Source organism: Egretta garzetta, unplaced genomic scaffold (assembly GCF_000687185.1).
Source record: "Egretta garzetta isolate BGI_Z169 unplaced genomic scaffold, ASM68718v1 scaffold10, whole genome shotgun sequence".
Taxonomy (NCBI): Eukaryota; Metazoa; Chordata; class Aves; order Pelecaniformes; family Ardeidae; genus Egretta; species Egretta garzetta.
In genome coordinates, this window is record NW_009258268.1 from 2,072,491 (window position 1) to 2,081,514 (window position 9,024).

Genomic DNA, 9,024 nt, shown 5'->3' on the forward strand with positions numbered 1-9,024 from the left:
TCGAGGGTTTATCTTTATTAGATTTGATCACTCACTGTTTATGAGGCAGCACAGCTTGTGCTGATAATGAAAGACCTCCTCTTTCCCCCCCTCCCAATTAGTAGGTCTTGTGTGTCTCATATTCCTTATGAAAAAGTTTTATGTCAATATTGACAAGAAGAGAAAAGGAAAATGAATTGACTTTGCACAGCCTGAGTCTGATCCTGTGAAAAATTCTGTGGGAGCAGGGCTGGACTCCAGCAGTTCTGCCTTATTCTCTAACACTACCCTAGAATACAATTAGTACTTTAGATGATGAGGATGATGATTATGACACTGACTTTAACTTTTTTTTTCATATTACTCCAGAGTGTGTTCAGGTTATTGTGACTTACTGCACACAACAGAAAAAAAAACCCAACCCCCAGCCCCCTTCTCCATCAAAAAGAATAGAAAACCCACTAAACTTTCCTTACAACCGAGGAACTCGTCAACTGGAGTTGACATTGTGAAGAAGCAAATGCCAGAAAGCCCAGAATTCCCAAGTGGCTTTGTCTTGTGGTGAAGGAACTGAACCTCACGACTTGAGGTGAGACCCAGTGCAAAGATGTTAATCTTTTGAGGTTCCCTGTTTGCAAAAGGAGACAGTAATACTTACCTTTCCTCTGTTTTGCCTAGATCAACTCCAGACATTTCAAGTGGTGACTCTTTAAGGCAATGAGTATGCATAACACCCAACCAAAGACAAAATGACAAAAAGATGAGAAAAATTTTAATCCCAGTTTAGACTGGGTACCTGCTTTGTATCAATCATATTTAATGATGATATAAACAGCAAGTGAATGGATGCGTAAAGGATCTTTAATAGTTAAAAACTGCAGACATAAAGCAGATCAATTAAGTATGAAAAGAAGGATCAGTACTGTGTAATAATGGTTTATAGGTCAAAAAAGCAACACAAAGTTAATATATTGCTGAATAGGGATTCAGTTAACTGGTTAGAGAGTAATTCTGATGTGTTGCTGTTCACCTTGCACAAGCTGTGGTGAATCATATTGTGAATCATCTGCAGATGGTAGCTTGTTACAGATGCCAGCAAACAAAGTTTTAGGCATCAAGTAAAAAGATTGCAAAACACTTTTTCTATCACAGAATGCAATTTTGCAATCTACTGCCAGTGACACCATTAAGCACCTAATATTTTAAAAACACACATCTGGTCGATAAGCTGTGTTAAGGTTTCTTAACCTTTGCATTGATACGGTACACTTCATCTTCAAGTGGCAAACCAACTTATTTACTACCTATTCTTTTCTTTTGCTCCTTCTTTTCTCCCAGTTATGAGTCACATATTCATGGTACTGGAAAAAAAAAATCTGATAAGAAATAAACAAAATATAGTACTTAAAGGATATGGCCAGCATTTACAGTTCTTGGTCTTTTTCTCCATTAATTCTCTAAGTTGTCTTCATGTCTACAGTTTGCCCAGCTGTGAGAACATCATCTAGATTTGGAATCCCAGTTTGATATTTTTAGCACAACAGTGAGGCTGAAATAAAGAGCCAAATCTGATAATTGCATTAAAACAAAAAAAAAATTGGCCTCGCAGGTTCCCATGGGTTTAGTGGGAAATTGGGTTTTTACTTCCAGAAAGCTGGTCCTTTTATGAAACTGTCTTAGGAGAAGCTTTCATAGAGCAGTACCCATCAGCAAAGATAAATATCAGGGCTCTTCACTTGGCTGTTTTATGTCAAGTCTCATGGATGTCAGAATGAAGTTAGAGCTACTTCCTTTGTAGATTTCAAAAGTCTTCCAGTAGGCTTTCTGATGTGGCACCCAGTTTTTGAAAATGATCAGTATGTGCTGACTTGCTTGAAGACATCTCTAGCTCTAGAACAAAAATCAGACCAACATGTGTTTCAGTTGTTAAGTGAGAGGCATCATTAAAAAGACAATTGGAACAATGGATGCTTGAATTGTTCCAGAGCACAGTGAGGTTCTGAAGCAGTTCGGTAGGATGAATGTCAAAACAAACAAGCAAACTAGCTAGTTTCCAGATGATGATTAACTGGTTAATAAACATGATGCTCTTACTTTAAATACTCAAGAATTTTTTAAAAGGCTATCTTCCCATAACGGTTTTATGGGCTTTTTTTTGACAAGAAGTACACTTTTGTGTCTGGCTTTCGCTTCTCAAGATCTCATGCCTAGCTGTTGAATGTTTGAGTAAGAATATGTTTTCAAAAGCCTTCCACATGTATCACAATGCTGTAGAACACATCTAAAAGTAATGCACTTACATATGTCTCCAAACAAGCCTGTTACGCTAATGACATTAGCTGAAATAAGATTTGTTCTTATGGATACAAGAGTTTTTCTCATTATGAATTACTGCATCCCTTAGTTTTTTTGAGAAATATTAATTTAATGTAGCAAATATATTTTGAAAGACTTGTGCATGTCTCACCTATAATGGTGGAAGATTAAATTAACTTGCTGCTCACTGCCTTCCAACAAGAAAGCGTCATATCAATTTGATTACTGAGAAATACAAGTTCTTGGTTTTACAAGATGAGCTTTTTCAACTCCCAGCATTGCTGATAGAAATATATGTGTCTCAGTCTTAAATGCAGAACTTCCTAAATCTGTCCTCATACATTTAAAAAGAAAAGAAGTAACTTGTAAGCAATAAAAGAGAATAAGATGTTAACTAATTGCTAGAAAGTGATTGACTATACAGAAACCTCTTATTGGAGATTACTAAGTGCTAGTTATATATTAAAGCTGTATTAATCAGCTGCTTGCAATTAGTTTTAATGATTATTTTAAAAAATCAATCCCATACGCCCTATATATAGTTATCTTGCAAAATGTAACTGACACTTTGAAGATGATGATTTTTAAATTCTGTATATTGGGAAAACACTAGTAGTACCTTTCATTAGGGAACATAAATTACTCTAAGAAGTTAACAATTTTGAAATAAGGCATTTTGACATGCAACTTATTATACAGGAGCTTGTTGAAAGATGCTAAAAGTAATGTCACAGTTCTTTAGCATATACATAGCTAGCAACTGTGTTAGAGCCTTGTTTGTATGTTTCATGAAGTGCACAATTGCAGTGTTTCATAAGGAGTAAACACTTTAAAACTCATATTTGCATGTGTGGGGGTGAACACAAGGAAATAAAACAAAATTCCCTCCCAACAACGACAATGTGTCTCTAAATGAGGAAGATTTGATCTACAACATTCATCTGTGTAATTACAATGGAAACAAAATTTGCTCAGATATAAATGTAGATTGTTTTCTGATTTTGCGAGAATTTTGAGCAAGTCGGTTTTATTCTATTGATTGAGTGCATTGCAGGCATTTAATATATCCTAGTACTAAATATTAATACTAATTAATGCTAACTAGTGCTAAATAGGAATACTACTTAGAAATACTATTAAATAAAGATCTATAACAGCCCTGGTTGCCATATATCTGCATATAAGTGTCTTTTCTATCATTTTTTAAATGAATGGGAGCTCATTTTGACTTGCAGTTTCCTTATTTTGGAGTAAAACTGGACCAGCTCTTCTGAAGGCTCTGCTATCATTGCTGATAACAATTGCACTTGAAGGCAAACATCATTTTCTTGATGCATTTTTGTTGGTAGAAAACCAAATTGCACCACCCACATTCAAGTGGGCATTGCCAGACATCTCCTGTTTATGTACGTGCTCCTTAAGTCATAACAAAGAACACAGAACAAGTGAACATGGCTTTTTTTTTTTTCTTTTTAAAAAACAGGACAGAATTGATCTTATCTGATTTAACTGGCCTCGCCTAACTCTAAATCAGCCTTCTTAGTCCTTTGTTTAAATCAGGAAGAGAAAAAATAATGACATAGCATTTCATTTCCCCTATTTTGAGCACCTATCCTGTCCTATTTCAGGATAGATACAATGTGCTTATTTCTCTCCATCATCTTTAAAATGGATTTGAGGTGCTTATCTTTCAAAGGAATGATTAACATTATTGTGCCTAATTTGAGGTAGATAAAACCCCTTCAATAATATTTAACAAGTCTGCCTTTTCAAAGGGGATCACCTTTCACGTATATCTTACATATCATGTATTTTTACAGAGAGGAACAGAATGTCATATTTACTCCCTTCTGATTTTGTTTTTGTAGGCATTTAAACATAGGAAACTATCCTTATCAAAAAGCCAGTAATTCAGGTTGCCTGAATTTGCATGAAGAAAAGTATTGGGTCTTATTTCCTGGTATTTAGATTCAATGATCCAAGTTTTGCTTTGACTTATAATGGTCTAAAACCAGAGTGACTTCATTGATTCTGATGAATTATTTTTCTATTTCCACAGGACAAGTCTTACATAATAGAAAATGGAAGAAAGCCCTCTCTCTTATTACCAGTGAGTTTCTTTTTAAACTAGTCTATTTGTAATAAGTAACACAGTCCTTTTTCTAATCTATGTAGTCTATATTGGTGCTGAAAATAGAAGTTATTATTATCTCACACCTCAGATTGAAACATTAACCATAAAACTGGTTTTATACATTAACATTCCTTCTGGCAAGGTAGACACAAGATTAAAATACTTCTCTAACAAAATTCTTGTAATTTCACATTATTCAAGTATTATCCGAGATGGAGAACTATAGTGATTTATTGTGGAAAAATTAAGAGACCTATTACTTGCCATAGGAAGTACAGACATACTGTTAGCTTGACATAAACCACATAAAGATATTAAATGTGACTCTAATTAGTTTTATTCACCACTCAGGTCTCCGCAGTTAGATTCCTTTGATGCCATCCTGCTTCTGTCTAACATGAGTAATGGGAATGGCTAGTGAATAATATTTCATACTGCCACATTCCAGTAGAAGTAGTTTCCACTTGTATGCACAGTTCCAGTGGATGCACTTTGATAAAGTGGTAAAAATGAGAAGCTCATAACTATCTCATTTCTTGACATACAAAATCCTGTAGATTCGTAATACATCAGTATGTGCAAAATTACCCTTTGCTAATACAATGAACTTGTTTATTATAGCACACTATGCTTACTCAATGGCTATTGTACAATACATATTTTCTCTTTACTTACATAATGTTACTCAGCAATAAAGGTACATCATATGATTAAAAATAGCCTCAATTAAACAAACCAAAACCAACTTTCTAACTTGTTAAGAAATAACCAGAACAACTCAGAAACAGAAAGAAACAGTCTGCAGCTTACATTAAAAGTTCTGGACCCTAAAGAATAAATTAACTGTTGATCTGGGAAAAAATCTACAAACTTGCTCCTAAACTAGAATTGTAACTTTAGTAAGTACCCTGGACCAAGGACATATAAGAGCTTGTGGCAGATTGACCTTTGCTGGCTGTCAGGCACCCACCCAGCTGCTCTCTCACTCCCCCTCAGGGCAAGGGGAGGAAATAAAATGGAAATGCTCAGGGGCTGAGACAAAGACAAGGAGATCACTTACCAATTACTGTCATGGGCAAAACAGACTTGGGAAAATTAATTTAATTTATTGCCAATTAAAATAGGTCTGGATAGTAAGAAACAAAGACAAATTAAAACAATGCCTTCCTCAAAACGCCTTTTTTCCCCAGGCTCAACTACATTTCTTCATTCCTGACCCTAGCTACTCCACCCCCACTGAGCAGCACAGGGGGATGGGAATGAGAAATTGAGTTCCTGTCTGCCACTCCCTCCTCCTCACACTTCTCCAGCGTGGATCATCTCCATGGGCTGCAGTCCTTCAGGAGAAACCTGCTCCAGCTTGGGCTCATCTCCACAGGCTGCAATTCCTTCAGGAAATCCCTGCTCTGGCGTGGTCCTCTCCACAGGCTGCAGGGAATACCTGCTTTACCATGGTCACTTCAAAAACTTCAATGGGCTACAGGGCAATACTTGATCCAGCTCCTGGAACACCTCCTTCTGTCTATCTTCTCTGACCTTGGTGTTTGCAGTGTTGGTTTTTAACTCACTCCTCACAGCTGTGCAGCATTTTACCCTTTCTTAAATACTTTTTCCCCAAAGCTGAAGGGTTCAGCTGTGTCCTGTGGTGGGTCTGTTGGTCTTGGCTGTGTTTGGCACGGGGTAGCCCCTGGCTTCTCCTCACAGAGCCTACCCCTGCAGCCCACCTACTGCCAGCACCTGGACATGGACACCCAAAACAAGCCTCTGACTAAAGAGACCTCATGATTATGCTGCTGTTGAAACTTCTGAATGAAGAAGGTAATAAAATATGTTGATACCATTTTTTCCTTCTCACAGGGAACACATTAATTGCATTATTTCACGTTGTCTGGTACTTTCTGTGTGGCCTGCTGAATGGGAAAGGCAATGGGAAATGCTGTATTAAATTTGTGCATTACAGGAATTGTTCATCTGTGTCAACATTGAATAGGGACAACAGTGCTTGGCTTAGAGTGAGAGGACTTAGTGGCTTATGGTGAAAAAATGTCAGCAAAAAGGGTGGAAAGAAAAATCCTACATGTAACCAACAATAGCTGTATGATGAATACAGTTATATTAAATAAAAATGCTTACAAAGCTTGCGTTTTGGAAATCAGTGATACTGGCAAAATAATGTTTTTTTCCTATAAATAGTACTTTCATTGGGACATTTTCCAGGTATAATTGTACTAGAATATTGATGAATTCTTTCCAGAAATAAGATTCCATTAAGTGGTTTTCCAGATGAAAAGAACAATCTAAATAGATTAATATTTTTTATTACATTTTAAGTTTTCAGCACTGAAATCCACTTAGCGTTTTTCAGAAGCAGTCAAAAAAAATCAAAAGGAAAGGGGAGCTGAAATTAATAACAACAGTGATAGGAGCAGGACTCAGGTTATACTGATTGGAGAATAGGTTCAAGTTTAGGCTGCAGTTTAGAAAAGGCACAAAAAAAAAAATAAATGTGAAAGTAATTGCTCCTAAAGAGACAGCAAGGTAAAGAGAATATTCTATGTCATGTATAAGGGCAATATGAAACTTTTCTGTTATGACCTTGCTGACTTTCTCATTTTTTTTCCTTTTTTTTTTTTTTCTTTTTATTTCTGGCAAGCTGGGAAAGATAGGGCTGAAATGAGTTCTTAATTAAAATGAAGTGAATTGAGGAAACACTGATGATTCCCTGCTATCTTGCTTTTGTTTGGAAACAAAATGAAGAAATGAGAGGTCTGTTTAGCTAAAGAAATGCTAGGATAAATTTTAGTTAGCTATTTACTTTTTAAATGTAATTTTAGCCTTGCAGTATGATAGTAATTGCTGACATATGTTTGAGAAGGTCAAATTTAACAAGTGACTGAAATAGCCACTAGAAGTTCGATACTTCAATGTTCTGGCCAGTAAGGTAAACAAATATTTAGGGAGTAAGTAGGTAAAGTAAATAAATTACAGATAAAGAGCTGTTTTGAAAGAGTGGTTCCTTGCATCCAGATTGATAAATGCCCCCATACATCTCTTCCCTATTGTGTGTTCTTCAAGGCAAACAATGCAAAGACATCACCCTGGATTGAAGACTTCTTTACCTCAAGAATTGAGGTAACATTAACCCTACCATGGGATTTCCACTGAAGTAAATTTTGTGTTTCGTGCAAAAATTGAAGTATATTTGGAAAGAAATGAACTTGGAAAAAAAAATTTATGGATTGCTTAGGCCTAGTATAGTGTCAGTGTGATCTGACAGTCAACTTTTGTCTGTGAAGCATGGATAAACATTTTAAAACCACAAAAATATCACTGACATCATGGCATAAATACGTATCTAGTTAAGATTTAAATGGGTAGTCCTGTCAATATTTACTGAAGGAAGGAAAAATAAAAAAAGATTAGTTTAGGGTTGAAGAATTAGCCATATTGTGTTAGATCAGAACAGGGTCAAAAATAATGACTGAGATTTTCACTGGGTCTCCATCAGAACTAGAATATCCATTAGAACTGTCCATCTAATTGAGCATTAATGGGATTTGCATATCTAGTTCCCACGTGACTGAAAATTCTGGACCTAATTACTAATTGAGAGGAAAAAAAAAGGCAGAACACACAATGGAGAATTGCACATAGAAGCCAGAAAACAAAAAGACTAAAATAAAAGCAAATCTTTCACTAGCTGAAGCCATAACCCTGAAAAGTACAAGCAATACCTGCTGTTGAGCAGAGGTGTTAAAGGAGAATCAGGAATGCATTTTTTCCAAAGTTCATGTAAGAAAAGACCCAATACCTGCCGGTAACAGTAATGTGGAGCTTACACTGACACTGTAATGTTTGGGAATAGATTTGTCAGTGACCTAGAATCATGCCTCACTTAGAAACTTTTTGCCATATCTTTGAAGCAAAGATACAATTTTCTTAGCAACTAGAAAATGTACCAGAAAAGAACAGTTACCCACAGAAAGACTAAAACACAAGCAATCTCTCATAAAAGCATTTTTTCTGCTTCTCATCGGTTACTGGCTCAGGTTTTGATCAGTTCATCTAATCCTGAAGGAAGTTATGTCCACTGGAACAACTGGATCAAACTAAAGCATGCAAACATAAATAATGTTTAATTAATGTTACAACACACTGGAGAGACAGTTACCATCAGGGACAACTGAGCTCCAGAGGAGTTTTCCAAAGAAAACCATGGCTTCCCTTGGTGCATTAACTGTGGAGCAGAACATCTTCAGTTTGCTGATGGGAATGGGAGCCTGCTTTGGAAGATAAGGCATTACATTGCCCAGCTGTAGTGTACAGACCTTCTCTGGAGCCATGCTTGGGAATAAAAGAGTTTGCCATTGCAGTGCATGACTCTGGGACTGAAGACAGACTCTCAACTGGCAGAGAGACTGCGCCATCACTTCTATGGTTTGCCTGCTAAGTATCTGCATAGTATATCTGTTTGCAGACCTGTGCAATGGTTTACATAGTTGGTGAAGTGAGCAGTGGTAAATTACAGTCCAAGATCTCTTTTTGTTCCTTCAACAGATTCCCTGCCAGTCACACTATGTCTCTAGTTCTGTGAA